Source organism: Pelodiscus sinensis, chromosome 6, assembly GCF_052426305.1.
Source record: "Pelodiscus sinensis isolate ZL-2025 chromosome 6, ASM5242630v1, whole genome shotgun sequence".
Lineage (NCBI taxonomy): Eukaryota > Metazoa > Chordata > Testudines > Trionychidae > Pelodiscus > Pelodiscus sinensis.
In genome coordinates this window covers 3,265,530-3,282,832 of record NC_143057.1, presented here as the reverse complement: position 1 = coordinate 3,282,832, position 17,303 = coordinate 3,265,530, and the positions used below count along the sequence as shown (strand labels likewise).

At 51.5% G+C, this 17,303-nt stretch overlaps 1 long non-coding RNA gene across 1 annotated transcript in view; it reads left to right on the top strand.

Moving 5' to 3' along the window:
* Positions 1 to 17,303, top strand: part of LOC112547764 (uncharacterized) — a 71,765-nt gene that overhangs the window by 29,084 nt on the left and 25,378 nt on the right. Inside the window, exons 2-3 of the long non-coding RNA XR_012904571.2 lie at positions 9,327 to 9,489; positions 10,474 to 10,611. This is a non-coding gene — a long non-coding RNA (uncharacterized LOC112547764). The remainder of the gene's footprint in view (positions 1 to 9,326; positions 9,490 to 10,473; positions 10,612 to 17,303) is intronic.

The following is a 17,303-nucleotide window of genomic DNA, read 5'->3' as shown; positions in this document are numbered from 1 at the left end:
CTTTGCTGGGCCACCGTCCGGCGGAAACCAGAGCAGAGGAGGACGGCGGATGACGTATAAATGAGCTAAAGAGAAAGATGTTGCTGTCATGGAAACACAAGGATGCAATGTACGTGGCACTTGATCTGGAGAGACCAGGTCGCCTCAGGTGCTGAACGGCATGAGCACATCTGATCTAAAACCTGCGCAGTCGGGAGACCCCCTCAGTCAGTCTTCTCCAGCCGGCCTGGACCCCTATCACAGTTGTGTTTATAGACACAATCAGATAAAGCACATTTGCATTTTTTTCTCTCTCTCTCTTTTCCAACCAGCCTTGTTCCTTATGGATACAACTCATCAGCCCATCCATTAGTTTTTCAGTTCTGCGGCATCTAGTCTCTGACGTTCTCATCCATGCAAATGAAACCCATTGGAGATACAAATGAATGTGGGGGGAAAAAAAGCCACATCATCTATTTCGAATCCTAGAGAATAGCCGTGTCATCAATTCCAGCGACACACAGGCGTTTGCCAGAAATAGATGACACAGCTCTTTCTAATCCCCAGGGTATCTCGGCGCTCTGCTTTGGAGGCTCCCAATTAACAAGGGTTTTTAACGAAAAGGAAATGATCAATGAACAGCCGACCAGCACGGAAACTAGACAGGTGTTTCCTGTGTGGCAGTGGTTGCTATGCAATACTTTTCCTTACAGCCACGCCCATATTCAGCTCCTCCTCTGCTCCAGGGTGTAGGCCACGTCGCAAAGTTTCTTGAGACTTGTTGTCCTTCCTCAGTGTTTTTTTTTTTTTTTTTTTTTCCTAAAGGAAAGCGCTCGGCGCTAAATAAGGCCTCCGCCTGAGTGGGCCATGTACTCGACACAAGCGAAAGAGAGGTGGGCGGGTGTACTTGATCTATATTTAAGCAGGAGAGCTGTCCCCGGGCCCCGCCAGAAAAGGTCACGCTTCATGTTAAGGCTCCCCTTATCCATAGTTCATAACGTGTCCATAAATTATTGACGTATTGAGCGTGTGAGTCCCACAGGTCTGTGGCCTGGCGTCTGCCCCGTGCTAGCCTGGGAAGTCTGAGGGGCAGGCAGCCACAGGGCCGGTGGGAGCGGGGCGGGGGGGGAGGGTAATTAGGCCACGTTAAAAGGGCAGATGCAGCCCAGGGTGGGAAGGGCGTTGCTGGTCCTCGAGGCCCTGAGTACGGGGCCTGTGGGTGAGCAGGTGGGGGTAGAATTGCGGGAGGGAGGCAAGAGGCAGCCGCTGCAGGGTCCCAGGGTCAGGACCAGGGTTGTGGGCGCCTCTCCCCTCCCCCCTTCCTTCCCCTCAGCGTGCTAGGGATGGAGTCGGCCAGGCCGGACAGCAGTTTGCTCTGGAGCGAGAGGCGGGACGGCGAGGGCGGCCGCGGGCCCCTGAGGTGAGCGACAAGACGGGGGGGCTGCAGCTCCCCAGATGGGGGGGGAAGGGCAGTCATGGGGCGGCTCTGCTTGAGGGCTGTCCCCCAAGGTGGGTACCGCGGATCGGGACCCACGTGGGTCCCGACAGGGAGGGGAAAAGAAGTGACAGCGACCAGGCACGGGGAGTAGAAGAGGCCCTCGGGGCAAGGCTAATTCCCAGCACGACCGACAGGAGGTGCCATGACGGTGAGAGACACAGCGACAAGGCCCAACACCCGGAGTTTATCCGAGTCCAGGAGCCAATTGCTCGTGCCTATAATGCATCTATTCCTCATGTATTATCCCTATTGCTAAGTGGAACCTTAATGTAGAAATAGGGTGGAGCAACACTTAGTGTCTCTACAGCCATTGTGTCGGCATCCTGGTGTCTGTTCCAGAAAGATCACCCAGGCCTCTTTGCAAAACAAGCCCTGAGGAAAACGGCCCTAAGTCGGCACCGGATGCCTCAGCGCAGTGTCAGCACAGCGGGGTCTGGAGCAGAGTGAGTATGCTGGGCAAGGAGGCAAAAGCATTTTCGAGCGCGGCAGAGAGGGCTCAAAGAATGGAGCCTGGTAGGCAAGGCAGGAGCTGGCCGGTTTTGCGGTAGACGTAGCTGGATTTAGAACTGCCCTGAGAGCTTCCCAGAGCACTTCCTGAATATTTTCCGGCACAAACACTGTCCAAGGTGGAATTAATCTGGATGCATTGGACCAATTACATTCAAGGGGAAACGTGCAGTCGGTTCAAGAATAAACACCGGGTTCAGTTCTTTGTAAGGTTACTCCACCCTTCCTCCTTTGGCAAGTTTGCACACGGGAGTCAGGATGCAGCTACTCAGGCCAGCCAGTAAAGGATGTAGGTGCCTTCTTACCATTTTTAATTAAGCGGGTATAAAAACAAAGAATCAAAATCACAGTCCATCTCTGTCTGAGAGTCTGAGGCCTTGTCCTTCAGCCAATGTCTTTGGCCAAGCATCAGGGAAACATGGTGACATCCTCACACATTCCAGACCAGGCACATTGAAGTAAGGCCATTTGGGGCTGTTAGAAAATCTGTCACTTCCAGATAGAGGGAAGAGCCTGGGGGGGGGGGGGCGGGGGGAGGGACTTTTCTAAACCCACTTGTCAATACTTGGGGTTGTGAGAGCCTTGTTTCTTTATTGTTTGTTGTTATGCGCCCCACCTCTCTGTTATTTATTTGTCTGGTCTCTGGTTCTTTGTGTCTGTCTGCAGTATGATTAATTCTGCAGGTGGGGGGTAGAATTGAGTAGCTAACTCCTTTTACAGTATGTTTGGATTGGTTAGTTAAATGTCTGTAATATTGGGTTAAGCTATAGCTGGAAATAGGACTATATACATCGGGGGCAAACAGGAAGTAAGTTGGGAACAAGGAAATTGGACTCCTGCTGGCTGGAAGCGAGCCCCAATAAACATGGAATTGTTTGCCCCTCTGGGCTTCGGGTATGCTGTTTTCTGGTCATGTGCATAAGAACATAAGAATGGCCGTACCGGGTTAGACCAAAGGTCCATCTAGCCCAGTATCCTGTCTCCCGACAGTGGCCAGCACCAGGTGCCCCAGAGAGGGTGGACCGAAGACAATGATCAAGCAATTTGTCTCCTGCCATCCCTCTCCAGCCTCTGGCAAACAGAGGCCAGGGACACCATTTCTATCCCCTGGCTAATAGCCTTTTATGGACCTAACCTCCATGTAATTATCTAGCTTCTCTTTAAACTCTGTTATAGTCCTAGCCTTCACAGCCTCCTCTGGCAAGGAGTTCCACAGGTTGACTACACGCTGTGTGAAGAAGAACTTCCTTTTAATTAGTTTTAAACCTGAGGAGTGGCAGAATGAGGGGATAAGCTCTCTAACCATGGGGACTGATGAAGTGAGGCCACATCTGGAGTGTGGCATCCCATTCTGGGTCCCCCACTCCAGGAAGAATGTGAATGCACTGGATAGGGTCCAGCGGAGGGCGACCAAAATGATTAGGGGGCTGGAGCGCATGGCCTATGGGGAGAGACTGAGAGAGTTGGGTCTGTTTAGTCTGCAGAAGAGACGAGTGAGGGGGGATTTGAGAGCAGCCTTCAACTTCCTGAAGGGGGTTCCAGAGAGGATGGAGAGAGGCTGTTCTCAGTGGTGACAGATGGCAGAACAAGGAGCAATGGGCTCAAGTTGCAGTGCGGGAGGTTTAGGTTGGAGAGTAGGAAAAACTGTCACTACAGGCATGTCTACACTAGGAAATTATTTTGAAATAACTACATTAGAAATAACTCCTGAAATAACTATTTCAAAATAAGTTTATTCCCCGAGGAAAGCAGGAGTGCAGATTTCAAAATAACAGGCTTGCTAGCGTGGATTCTCTGCTTATTTCAAAATAAGAGGGGTTATTTCGAAATAACTCCCTAGTGTAGACCAGGGCTACGAGGGTGGGGAAGCGCTGGGCTGGGTTCCCTAGGGAGGGGGTGGAATCTCCATCCCTAGAGGTGTCTAAGTCCCAGTTTGATGAAGCCCTGGCTGGGTTGATTGAGGGCTGGACTTTGACTCCTGAGAGCTCTTCCAGCCCTCCTAGGGTTCTGAGTGATACTGCTGTGCTGACTGAGTCTGCTGTTTCCAAGCTTGTGCTGGCAGCCATGAAAAATCCCTTTCATTGATCCTGCAGCCGGTTGCGGGCAGTGACCCGTTGCGAGAGCCGCTGCAGCGTCTGTGTCCTTTCTCGAACGCTGGATGGCAAAGTTTCCTTTTAATTGTGTGGAGGGAGCACGCACGGCGTTCAAATCATTCCTCAGCAGCCGTGTTTGCAAGCAAATGGGGCTAAATCAGCTGGCTGAGGCCTCTTCTGGGCTGACTCATCTCGGAGCAGAGCGAGGAGAAAATGCGCCTGGAATTGTCAGATGAGAAAATAATTGATTTGAGTTACACAATGAAGCAGTTTCAGGGTTTCTTTAAACACTCTCCAAAGGTCAATTGCCATGTTTGCTAGGAAATTACATTTTGTTGCTTTCGCAGTGTTTGATGGAAGAGTTCCCCTGGCCTTATCTAACTGGTGCCCTGAACCTCCCGTTGGGTGGGATGGGAATTGTCGCTGGATACTTCAGAAATTTAAAATAATGCCCGTCTGTCTGAAAACAGTGATTCAAGAGCAAATTAGTGTGTGTGTGTGTGTGTGTGTGTGTGTGTGTGTGTGTGTGTGTACGTGTACGTGTATACACACGTGGTAAGACACTGTCTCTGCCCCAAGGAGCTTACAGTATAAATAGGCAAATGTTGGAAGGCAAAACCAAGACACTGAGATGTAAAGTGACTTGCCAAAGGCCACCTGGCACATCTGAGTCAGAGCGAGGCATAGAAGTCAAGTCTGCTGACTCCAAGCCCAGGGTCGCATCCTGCTAGACCATGGGAGTTGTTCATTTGAGGGGTCCCAAAGTATAAAGTGCCCCTTTTCCGTCCGCTGTCATTTCACTGCGTGGTCAGGTGTTTCCTGATGAGTTTAGTTCTGGTGGATGGAGAGGGGTTGACTGGGTAACCGGCGAACCCTTTACATCCCTCGTTCCCAACATTGCCAGCTGCAGCCCAGCAAGCAGGCATCCCCTTTTACCATGAAGCCACCCCCAGCCAACTAAATCCCTCTCGGCCGGAGTCTAGTACAGTCTCGGCTTGTGATGAACTGCTTTGCAGGCGGCTAATTGGGGAGCCTATCCCCAGAGGGAACCTTTCCACTGTATTAATTTCCCGGGGGGACTCTGTTGTCCAGGCACCTCAGATGCTTTTCATGTTCTGCTTCTTCCTAGTCCCACAATGGCAGAGGAGTGCGGTAGGAGCAGGGCGGGTGTGTCTGCCGCACTGTGCAGGGAAGCCATTTCTTTGTGGGCATGTGGACCCGTGTGGAGGTGGCTACATCTTGTAGGCCTGGCCCAGAGGCTGAAACATCCCCACGGCCGGGATGCAGTGTCAATAGCTGTCCCAGCCGAGCCGGGACGGCACGTGATATAGCAGCCGGCACACACGCAGCCTAGAAGCTTCTATCCCCGTTAGCTGCCCGGATGCAGTGACTACAGAGCATCCTGGTCTTTATGGACTCGACTAAGCAATTCACACCGTCAGGTAGCCCCACTGCGCTCAGACACCCTGAAGTGTGTTGGACAGGTCAGACCTTGGACATACTTGGTGCAGATAAACCACGGTGCAAGTGCAGAAGTCACCAGAACAACATATTTTAGTCTGTCTGACTGTCTGACTCTGTCTGTCTGTCTAGTATTTTAGTGTGTGTCTTGGAGTCCGCTTATTCAAAAACTCTTCAGAAATGACAAGAGCTAGAGCCACCAGATTGGGTAGGCAGCTTCCTCTTCTCCTAACTTAAAGCAAGGGCAGGGGTCGCTTGTACCAGGACAACCGGAAGCCCAGGAAGGGGACTGTTTTCCATAGCATGGAAAGGGAGGGGCTGCTTTCGGAGAGTGGCCACTAGGGGCAGCAAGCGCAGGGGGGAGCTATACTGGGGCAGCCACAGCATCAAAGAAGTGGACAGCAGGGCTTGGCTACCAGCACACTGGTAAGTAGCCCCCCTACCCCAAACCCTTTCCTCCCTCCTGGTCCTTGGCCAGTGTGGGGGGCAGGGAGAAAAGAGGCCCATGCTGGATAGGACCCCCCACTTCCCTGAGCCCCTCCTCACCCCCAACTCCCACTCTCACACGCCCCGTGCCCCTAGCCTCCTGCACTCCCCAACCATATCCCCAGGACCCTGCCCTGACGCCTGCACCCCCCACATCACCAGCCCCTGCCCTGAAGGATCCGAGTAATGCCGGGTACGTCTGCTAGTCCTTTATGATGGAGTGCGAGAACACAGGAGAGTTTCCAAACAATAAGCAGGCTTCCGAGAAGAGGAAACACAATGTATTTTTGAGCTCCCAGAGAGTTGTGGTGGGGGTATTGTGCTGTGGAATAATGCCCCTCGATTCTTGGGTATGAGGTAATGCTTCCTCTCACAAGCTCAAGAACCTCGTTCTGCGGCTAAACGGAAACCCTCAAGAGGGTTGATTGTGCCGATGGCACAAAAGAAACAGAATGAAACCTTTCACTCAGTCGGCAATTCTGTGTGTTTGCGAAGTCTCATGAACAGAACAATTCTCTCCTGGATATTAGTCAGTGTTGACAAGTAGCCGCTGGGAGAAATGGATGCGAAGACCGGAGGGTCTAGTGGTTAGAGCACCCGCCTGGTATACACAGGTTCAAAATTCCCCACTCTAGACTAGGCGATGTTGGGCTGTCACCAATGGGGTGCTGTGATTAAGGGCATGAGCACCTACATACTGCAGTGCTGGGGACCACAGAGGCCTTAGAAGTCTGCATAGGCTGAGGGATTGCAGTGGAGATACGGCTTGGTAGGGTTGAGGGCCAGAAAGGGCCATTAGCTCATGTGTTCTCACCTCCTGTATAACACGTCATTAAGCTTCACCCAGTTTCCCTGGATGGAGCCCATCACGTGCATTAGCCTGGAGCCAACTTCGACTCGGCTTCCCCGGCTGCCCAAGGGGAATGGGCCTGCGAGGAAGGAGAACGGCCCTGAAGGCCTGGCTTGTCCGCTGGAACTCCAAGGCTAGGCCCTGCGGGGTACCGGCTCACCAGCATTGATGTTCCTCTTCCCGAGCATCCCAGGGTTGCTCCCTTCCTGTCTTTCTGTCGGTGTCTCGGCTGAAGTCTGAGGAGAAGGGAGTTTTCTGGCTGTGATGTTCAATGTGCCCCTTCTTCCTGGCTCCCCTGAGGGTTCTGTCAGCCTCTTGCTGAACGTCAGCGTGGCGAGGGCCGGGGAAGGGTTCTCCTTTCTCAGGGGGCATCGTATTTTCAGGCTATTAAGAGGCAGCACCACAGACGTGTCTGTTCTCAGGCGGAGGGAGGGGCCAGCAGGCTGGTCTCAGTGCTGCAGTGCGATAATGAGAGCGAACAAGGCGTGCGCCCCTTCATAATTAACCGTGATGAACCCTGAAGCCGCAGCCCCTTGTCTGTGGGAGGCACCTCGTCCCTAGCGCCTGCTGTTCGCTTGGCGACCCGCTAGGAGAAGCAGTGAGGAGAGCAGGGATTTCAAGGTGACCCTTCTCTGTGATTCCTACGCAGGCGTTCTCACAAGCCTTTCATTGCTGCTGCTGCATTTCCGCTCCCTTCCCCCTGCATTAGCGTAGCCTCCAGGCCCAACAGCCCAGCAATTACTCCCTGCAGTTTTTCCCGGGCCAGCCCCACGGTGGCTGATGAAACAATAAATCACCGCTCGCGCCCGGCTGAGAATACCAAGTGTCTCCAGAAACCCACGGTGGGGCGGGGAGTTGAGTCTGTGTTGCGCTGGGGAGCTGTGTCTGTATTTGCCGCCTCCTGGAGATGCGCCGGCTTTGATACCCGGGATGGGCTTCAGACTGAAAGCCGGCCTGGGCTGTAAAACTCTGGCGGGGGAACTGGAGAAATGAAAAGGGAAGCCAGGGTGGAGCTGGCATTCTTCCCTTTCCTTTTTCTGGGGCCCATAAAACCAAGAAAGCCAGGCAGGTGGGGACACGCGGATGGAAACACGTGCGATGTTCCCCAGGGCAGGGACTCTCTCTGGTGACAGCCGTGGGCACCGGGGCCCGTTGCGCTCTCACTACCGTAAAGCAAACGAGAGGGCCTCTCCTGCAGCTCTGGCAAGTGTCTCCTCTGGCTGTCTGTAACGGGGTGGCAGTCCCCTCCCGGGAGCGCCCCCGCTTTGCCAAGTGCATGTGCGTGTTCCGCTACTCTGCCCTCCAGCCGAGCCACACAGCCATGTGTGAAACCACGGCCCCTTCCGGGGTACACGCCTAGCAGAGGCCCATCCCGATGCCCCCTGCTCGTGTTCCTTCCCTCTCTCTTCGGTTCCTCACTCAGGAGCCAGAGGTGCCTCCAGGGCCTCTTCTCCTGGAGTCAATGTCTTGCCCCTTGCTCAGTTCATCATGCTCACAAGAGCTCCCCAGTCAGCCAGCCACCCCTGACCTTCTCTCTTCCTAGCCTGGGCTGCAACTGAGCTGCCTCTAGTCCTGTAGTTCTCCTTATATAGTCCCCCCTGCCCCTGGGTTCCTGATTGGCTGGTTTCCTTCTAGCCACTCTAGCTGCCTGGAGGACTTCTCTATGGCCCTTACAGCTTTAGGGCCCAGCCCCATGACACTGTCACACGGGGGGATTCCATTGTCTTTGGGAGACGTAGGTCAGGATGGAGCGGAAGGGGGGACAGGATGGGAAAGCAGTTGCTGTCTGTGGCTTGCTGCCCTAGCAGCTTAGCACATGCCCCAGCTGAAATTCCTCGGCCAGGCCTTTAGATGGGGGCAGCCGATAGCTGTGGGAGGTGTGGAGCCGCTCGAAGGGGGATGCCTGAGGCTGCCTGCCTGGCCAATTTCCCTTGCACAGGAACGCTCCCCGCTCTGCAGAGAGGAGAGGGCGTGTCCCAGGGAGCCCTCCGGGAACGTGCAATGACGCGAGGCTGTGCTCGCCCTCCCCTCCGTGTCATGGCAAGCCACAGGGTCCTATCCACGGCGTCTGCACGTACTGTGCTCTGCCCCCCGCGGTTGTGCAGGAGTGACGGAGACGGCGAGGGCGAGGAACGGGGCCAGGCAGCTGTGATGAGGGGGAGTAGAGCACGTCTGACAATTGCTCTCCTGCTTAGGTGAGCCATATGGGTCAATTAGGAGGAGGTAGCAGAGATTTGGGCTTGCTAATGCCTGTTGTCTGGCCCTCTCCGGAGCAGAACTCTCCTCCTGCCCTAGGAGCTGTCTGTCTCGCTCTTGTTCTCTCTCTCTCTCCTGACATGTCCTCCCTGCATATTTTTCTTGCTCTAGTTACATGGCGGGTCTGTGCTAAGTGACCCCCCATTAGCACAGGGCCTTCATCAGTATTTCTGCTTTTCCTTGTCTTTGTTTCCAGCATTGCTGCAACTGTGTCGGTCCCAGGCGATGAGAGACCAGGTGGATGAGGGAATACCTCTTAGTGGACCAACCTCTGTCGATGAGAGAGACCGGCTTTCGAGTTTCACAGGGCGCCGCTCCAGGCCTGGGAAGGCAACCAGCATGTCTGAGCTACATACAAGGTGGGAGAGTAATAGAGATGTAGCTGTGTAAGTCTGGTCTTTTGTCTTCCACAATTTGATCTGAGGAAGTGGGTCTGGCCCACGAAAGCTCATCACTTAATAAACCATCTTGTTAGTCTTTAAAGTGCTGCCTAGTCCTACAAGGTGGGAGAGACGGTTAAGCACCAGGGATTCCCACAGAAGCCCGTTTAAAATGAAGTCCTTTTCCGTGCTGTTTTCCCGACTCGCTGATTTTCTCTTTCACCCAAGCCTTTGCAGACCCTCCAGTTCCTCTCCTAGAGCGCCAATGTATTCACCATTTGATTCTGCTCCCTTTCCAACATGCCACAGTTGGCAACGCCTAACTGTTTATTTTCCTTGCATCTTTCACTCTGCAATATGGTGCTTGGCTATGTTGCTGCAGAGCTGACGTATTTATCTGCACCGTTGAGAGAAAGCAGCAGCGGTTCTGTCCCCTGCAGTCCCTCTTCCTATCAAGATCTTGCAGTCCTTATTTAAACCTATTCCTCCCACTTGATTCAACCAAAGGAAGCAATTAAAGTCTGGTGTTTGGAATTGCCTGGTGCGGGGCGGCACTTCCCCCACCTAAGGAAAACCTGCTATTTATTTCCCAAAATGAGTCTCCCTTTATTGCATTTCTCTCTCTGAATCTTTAACCCCTCGTGCAATCTTTTGCAGCTTTTCTGCTCCTTCCTCTTTGCCCTGGAAATTCATTCTCTGGTGCTGCGTGGACGGCACATCCTGGACTTCCCCGCCTTCAACTCAGCTGTTGCATGGCAAGGAAGAACAATTTTCTCTTTCTGAAAATGAAATGAAGTTGTATAAGCCACATCTCTTTGCGCCCCTTCTGATTTGCCTCATTGGCTGCTTCTGTGTGTTTGCTTGTTGGTGAATTTATAGTGTCAGTCTCTCTGGATCCTCTAGGGAGGAGGAGGATCATTTTGTGCCCTTGGACAACTCTTGAATGTAGTCTCTTACTTTCAGCACCGTGTGCTTTGAGAGCCAGTGATGGAAGAAACCGGCTGGGCTTTCCCCTTCTGCTGCATCAAGACTCTCCGGTTATTCCCTCAGCAACACAACAGATGTCTGTGGCCAAGCCTTCCGGTCAAGATGGATTCTGAGGTAAAAGTTATCTCAGCAATTCTCAGGGTGGTGGCTGCGAGCCTGGAAGACCCTTCCAGACGTGCCAGGATGAAGCTGTTGGTATCGTTGTGTCAGGTCCTACAAGGTGCGGAGAACCTTAGCACCCATGTTAGGCCCTGCTTCAGCACCACATAGAGCTGAGTCCTGTTGACTTCCCGAGACGTAAGCCTGTGCTTAAAATGAATTGCTTTGCTGAAAATCAGGTTGGGGTTGAGGGCAGTTGGATGGCACAGGAGGTGCTTCGCACACCGCACAAGCAAAAGCTTTGCTGCATTTATTAAACCCCAATTCCCCAGCTTTTCATTTTGGTTTCCTGTCTGGAGCTCTCTGATTTGATTTCCTTTTTCTGCCTCCTGTAACAGAACATTTCCCTAGGCCTGTCTCTTTCTTTCAGCCATCATGTTCCTTAGCCTCTCTTTGCACTCTTCATATTGTTCAACCGGGAGAACTTTAGGAGCATTATTTGGTGACTCCGTACCATGAGGGCTATAAAAGACAGGAGGTAGATAATGAAAGTCCAGCCTGAGAGAACTTTTTTCTCTCTCCTATATGTTGGCAAACTTACAAAGTCAAGCTGAGCCTAACTATTTGACTGGTTAGGGGGTGTAAATGTTATTGGTTGATACATCCATTGTCCAATCAAAAGAAATTGTTCTCTCTGCATGACATTTCCAAATCCCTGGGTGTCAGTACTGATTGCCTAATATTGCTAAATGTAAACCGGTCAGGGCTCCAAATCCAAAAGACATACATTTGACTCCATCAAAGAAGGAACTGAGATGTTAACATCATGGAGAAATAATCCAGTAATCCAACTTGAACTAATTAAATTAGTTCATTCCTTTGGCTGTTCAGCTTCCTGTTCCAAAATACAATTGCTGAAATTAATTACTATGGGTGAGTCATTTGTGTGCCATGTCTGACTACAAGAACACAATATTTCTAGAGGAGGAGATAGAAAAAGAAGTGTATTTTAGAGAGAAGCACTGCACAGTTTGTTAGGACGTACAAGAGAGACGCTTCCTTTTCTGTGCCAATGGTCTGTGCCACTGGGAACTACAAAAAGCTCTAGTCTGCCATAACACCACCTGCTGTTGGATGACAAATGGAAACTAATCATAATTAGTGCCCTCTGGCCACCTAGCAGAATTTTTTAACACATCCCTAGAAGTCCAAGGGATAAATAGACCAAAAAAAGCTCAGCACAACCTCAGATGACATGTAAGGAAAAAAAGTAAGCTCGGCTATTTAATAACCCTTCAGGTACAGCATTTCAGTCATTAGGAAGCCATTTACTAACGAAAAGAAAAGTTGTGTTCTCCGAGACTGAAAATCCTGGAGGGGCAGAGAGCGTAGGAGAACTGCCGAGTTGTCATTAGTGTGTCTTTATAAAACCAGGAGAGCTAAAAGAGAAAAGCCGCCACCCAGAAATGCCGCACCGTGCCGGATGTGCACAATGCCGTGAAGGAATGTGCGTATGGTAGCTGGCTGTCTCAAAAGCCTTCCAGGCTGCTCCCAGTCATAACATGACCACAGCTCCCATTGGCACAGTCCACAGATTCACTCCTCACCAAACCAGGCATGATGTCCACGGACGTTTCTGTGGGCTGGGCCATTGGCAGACTAGCTTCCCATCCTTTGACTTGCTATGCCCAGTTAGGTATGGACTTGAGTCCTATTATTGGGATTTTCATCCCAAAGGTCTTGGCTGGGGGAGTGGGTCTTGCAGGTGTGCTCCCAGGCACTGATGCCTGAGTTTCGTCATAGCCTTCCCCCGTTCCTGGGGTTGACAAAATAAGGGGTGGGTGCCCCTCTCTCCATCCTTCCCCTCCTTCTGACCACCTCTGGTAGGCGGGTGGTGGTGTACTTTGCAGACTGTTTTTGTCTTTAGCGCCTGTTTGTTTATCGTGACTTTCCCAGTCCACTGAAGGCTGGCAATTTGGAACAACCATTCTATGGCTGGTTTACATGGATAATATTGCTCTTCTGTATAGTGCCGATCCGTAAAAAGGGAAAGGAGGACAGCCTGGGGAACAGCAGACCAGGCAGCTGATGTTCTGCACCTGGAAAGATAACAGAGCAAATAATGGAGCAATCAGTTAGCAAACATCTAGAAGATAGGTGATAAGCCACAGTCAGCCTGGACTTGGCAAGGACAAATTGGGTCAGACCAACCCAATAGCTGTCTTTGCCAGGGTAACAAGCCTTGTGGAGAGGGGAAAAGCTGTAGACCTGGTCCATCTTGACTTTGGTACAGCTTCTGATACAGTTTCAACATGTCTGTCCCGTAAATAAAGGAGGGAAATGCAGCCGAAGTGGAGCTACCGGCAGGGGGTGTGAATCTCGAGGAGAAAGAAGTGACCGTTATGCAGCTGTTGACTTGAAAAAGAAATCGATTCCGAATGGCTACAACCCTCAGTAAGCTCAGGCCTGCCTGAAGGCAGTGCCCGAAAGTGGGTAAGCGCTCTCCCCGAAGGATAAGGATAAATGCTCTGTAGTCTCAAGAGTTCCTCACGGCTGCTGTATCTGTCTGCGGCGTGTCAGTAATCTGTAAAACTCATCAGATTTAAGCCTAAAGCTTGCCCTGACATGCACGCTCACAGCTTCTAGTGAAGTTGCTGGAAACTGCACCCACTTCCCGGGGAGAATCTGACCTGAATAGCAATGAAGGGCTTAGTGGGAGCAGCGTAGTCAATAGCCGCCTTATGGTGCAAGTCAAGGAAGATGCTATCTGAACCAACCCTTGAGGCTGGCCAGTTTTATTGCAGGGAAGGGGGGCTGTGACAGCTTGCAGCGTGGTAGCGGAACCATGCGATCTCTCTGAGGCAAAGGGTTAAGGACAGTCATTCCTGGTTTGGGGCATAATGGATGAAGGCCGCTTGTAATGACATTGCTCGGCTGGTGCGGTCAGTGAGGTGTTGGCTCGTAACTTTTCAGCCTTCCTTAGAGAAGGGCTCCGAATGAAGCTGGTGACATGTGCTGTGATGTTTATGTCCAGAGAATCTGGCTATTGCTTCCAGAAGTGGACTGCAGTGAGACTGTCCCAGATCCGACAAGGGGTGTGTTTGGATTTGGACTAATATCCTAGGAAGAGGCCTGGAGCTCCATCTTGGACAATTCTGGAATAACCTACCCCTAGGGGAAGTTTCTTGCTAACCCACGGCCAGAAGCCGTTGCTCCATGCTTTGTTCCGTTGCTTTTCAACTTTATCCTGGCTTGTGCCAATGTAGGCACTCAACTTTTTTTACTCGCCTCTTTTCTAGGGGTTCCCCATTCTCCCGTTTCCATAGTGGCCAGACGGAGATGAAATTGATATTCGAACGTAAAAAGAAAACCCGACCTCCTTGCATTGCCTGCAGCCTGTATAATATGGAATATTTACCTGGATGTGGGAAGGCTCCAACGTGTGTGGTTTACACTGGAGTTTTGACCCCTTCTTTAAACCTGCGGCAATTAGTTGGAGAGCGTCAAAACCGTTTGAATCGTGTTAGTGTGTAAAACAGCTCCTCCTGACTCCGTCAGCGGGTAACTGCTCCGGGCTCTCTGTTGCTCCTTGCAGTCAGGCGGGCTCAGGCGATTGCTCTTGCTGTCGCATTGTTTGTCTGCCGTAATGCACCAAAGAAATGTATCTCTGTGTGTGCCCGTGTGTGTGTGTGCGTGTGCTGCTCACGTTTTCATGCTGCACCATACGCTGCAGAAGCTGTCTAGAAAGAATCATTTCTGCCACTGAGAGAGTATGGTTTGAAAGGCAGGTTCACCCCCGATCAAACAGCTGTTTGTTCTGGGGGTGCCGATACTCAGAGCCCTTTTACAAGCATGGCTGTGGGGGGGGGCACCCAAGAACTAACAGCGAGTGGCATGAGCACAGAGCTACCTGTAGGAGAGGCAAAGTGTAAAAATCCTCTGTCCTTTGGGTCGTGGGTAGCACATTGCAGGTATGGAAGCCGAAGAGGAGGGCAACTCTGAGAGCGAGGATGAGCCTTGCACCTGGCATTTACTTATTGGTTTATATGTATTCCCATTGTGCAAGGAGCCCTTGTCATGGGGCAGGATCCTGTTGTGCCAGGCGCTGTACATGCACCATGACACACAAGACCATCTCTACCAATGGTCCCTCTAATTGGTTTTCACTCAAGCGTGGAATAAATTTTGTTATATGCACTCAGGCTTGTGCAGATGTGCACCACCAGTAGAAACACAGGCCGCTGGCTGTAGGCACGCTGGCTGCTCTGCTAATCAGCTGGGTGGTATTGGAATCTCTTCTGGGCGGCTGCCTACGTGTTTAGCATACCGGGAACACTGGTCCTCCCCCAAAGACCTGACAAGTGAAGTAACACGCATGACAAATGTTTGTCATGCTGTTGAATGCTTTCCTGGCAGGCATTCAGACATCAGAGCGAGAAGGGCAGTCTAAAAACCATTGCGATAGAATTGTTCAAATAGGAGGGACTCGGGAGATATGGCTCTGGCTTCTAGATTTGTTACCGACTTCCTCTCATTTAATCTCTCTGCTTCAACTCTCATATGTCAGATGCAGACACTAACCCTTTCTTTCTCCTTTCCTTTGTCTTCTCCATTTAGACTGCAAACTGTCCAGGGCAGAGACTGATCCACCTTGCAGGTCTGTGCAGCGCCTAGCACACTGGACCTCTGATCCAGGTTGGGATCTGCAGACAATACCGTTAAAATAACAAGTATATGTTGGACAGCAGAGTGACTGGTTCTGGGATCCCAAACTGCTACAGAACAGCTGTATTCCATGAGATTCATTTCTTAACATTTAGACCAGATTAGGGATCTGAAAGGACACCTTGATCACCCCTCCCTGGTTGACAATTCACAAATTATTAGAGTTAATTTGATATTTTGGCCTTTAAGTGGGAAGGGTCATTGAGAAATTGCCTTACTACCATTTTCCATCTCTGGTTGCAGAGGTCTGCTAGGTTTCTGAGATGCTGGGACTTGCTTCCCACTTATATTTTGGAGGCTTCTTTGACCAGCTAGGAAAGTTTCCTGGAAACAAACAAACCCTGCGTGCTTACTGTCAGGATCTGGCTTTGGTAAAGGAATTGACGAAGGTGCACCAATACCACCCAGCATGGCTAAAATTAGCAGCGTTTGCAGTGCTTCTGCAGAGAGCTGCATATCCCAGCAGATGGAGTAAGGTAAACAGCGAATGTACAAGCGTGGGAGCTTGCTAGTTCCTGGTAGGACCTCCGTGTAAACGGAATGACATATTAGCAATAGTATAAATGCAGGCTGGAGTCAGCTGATCACAGCGGCCAGATTATATGCTTACCCGGTGTCCGTGTGAACTGGGACTGCAGATGTTTCTGCAGCGGTCAGTGGGAATGCATAATTTCCCTACTCTTTTCCCACAAAGATCTATACATGTAAGGGAAGGATGCCTGTGGTGTAAGGAGAGCTATTATTTTTGTTTGCTGAGAGAGCCTGATGGCTTGTTTCTGCCGCCGAGCTTCTGTGTCAGAACTCCCGGCCTCGCCCGCAGCACGCCTGCACTGTCCAAAGGACCGCCGCTGCTTTGCATTTACTTTCTGAACTTAACTAACGAGCCCCTGATGGAACTAGCCTGTCTGGCCAGAAATCAACTCCTCTTCAGCCAGCAAGAGGCTGAGTGTTTGGAAAGGAGAAAGGGGCTTCTGTAGGAGTGGAAGCGTCTATGCCGGAAGGCCGCTTGACGAGCATGATTGATGGTTAGTGCTGCTTGACAGGCGTAAAGGAACAAGAAGATGCCACATCAGCAAGGTGTTGGCTGACATCCCTGTGGTGCTGTGATCCCTTTGGCACATGCAGCTAGCCTGGAGTCAGGGCTTTTTAGGGCTGTTCCCATTAGGATGAGACACTGACGAAGAGAGTCGAGGATATTCTTAGGTCCCTTCTTTTTTTTTTTGGTAATAAACAAGATGATACAAAATCTGGCTTTCCTGAACAGGCAGCAGCCTTGCTCAGAAGCCCCCAGGCCTCCAGCATCCGCTGTGCCCAAGAAGCATCTGTTTCTTTGCAGCCTCCCCGCCTCACACTCGTGTTTCCATCTGCCGCCAGCACACTCTGCCTTCAGCCGAGGTCCTAGCGCCTGTGCTGGCATCCCTGTTATCCCTCTGAGTGAGTTCTGCCGCGGCCCTGCCTTGCAGCATGGTGCCTTGGGCGGTAGCCCGCATTGTCTGCAGCTCTTTACCATGCAAAGGGGTTTGATTGCTCCTTCTGTGGAGTCTGAAGGAGGGCGGTTGGAGCACTCTGACTTCACTGCGCTCTGTGATTGTCTTTAGATCTACGCTTCCTCGCATGGCAGCAGTTGGCACCTGTCAGCATCACAGCGATGTAGCTAGGTGAGATCCCTGCCATAGGATTCTCGCTGCTCCCCTAGCCTTGCTTAAACTCTGTTCTAGACTAGTCTCCTCCTCCCTAGGGAGCAATCCTAGCTGTGCTGAACCCCTGGCTGCCAGTCCTGTTCCACCGCGCCCTGTTCTGGAGATGGGCATGGTTGCTAGTGCTCTGTGGAGCTCATTGGAGAAACACTTTCCTAGCCTCAAGCCAAAATCTCTAACAGTAGGGAATACTTGCCCCTTTGCTGCCATGGAGACCTCATCGGCGGCTGTGTGGTGATTTCACAAAACGAGGAGCGGATCTGGAGGCTATTTGCTGATTCCATT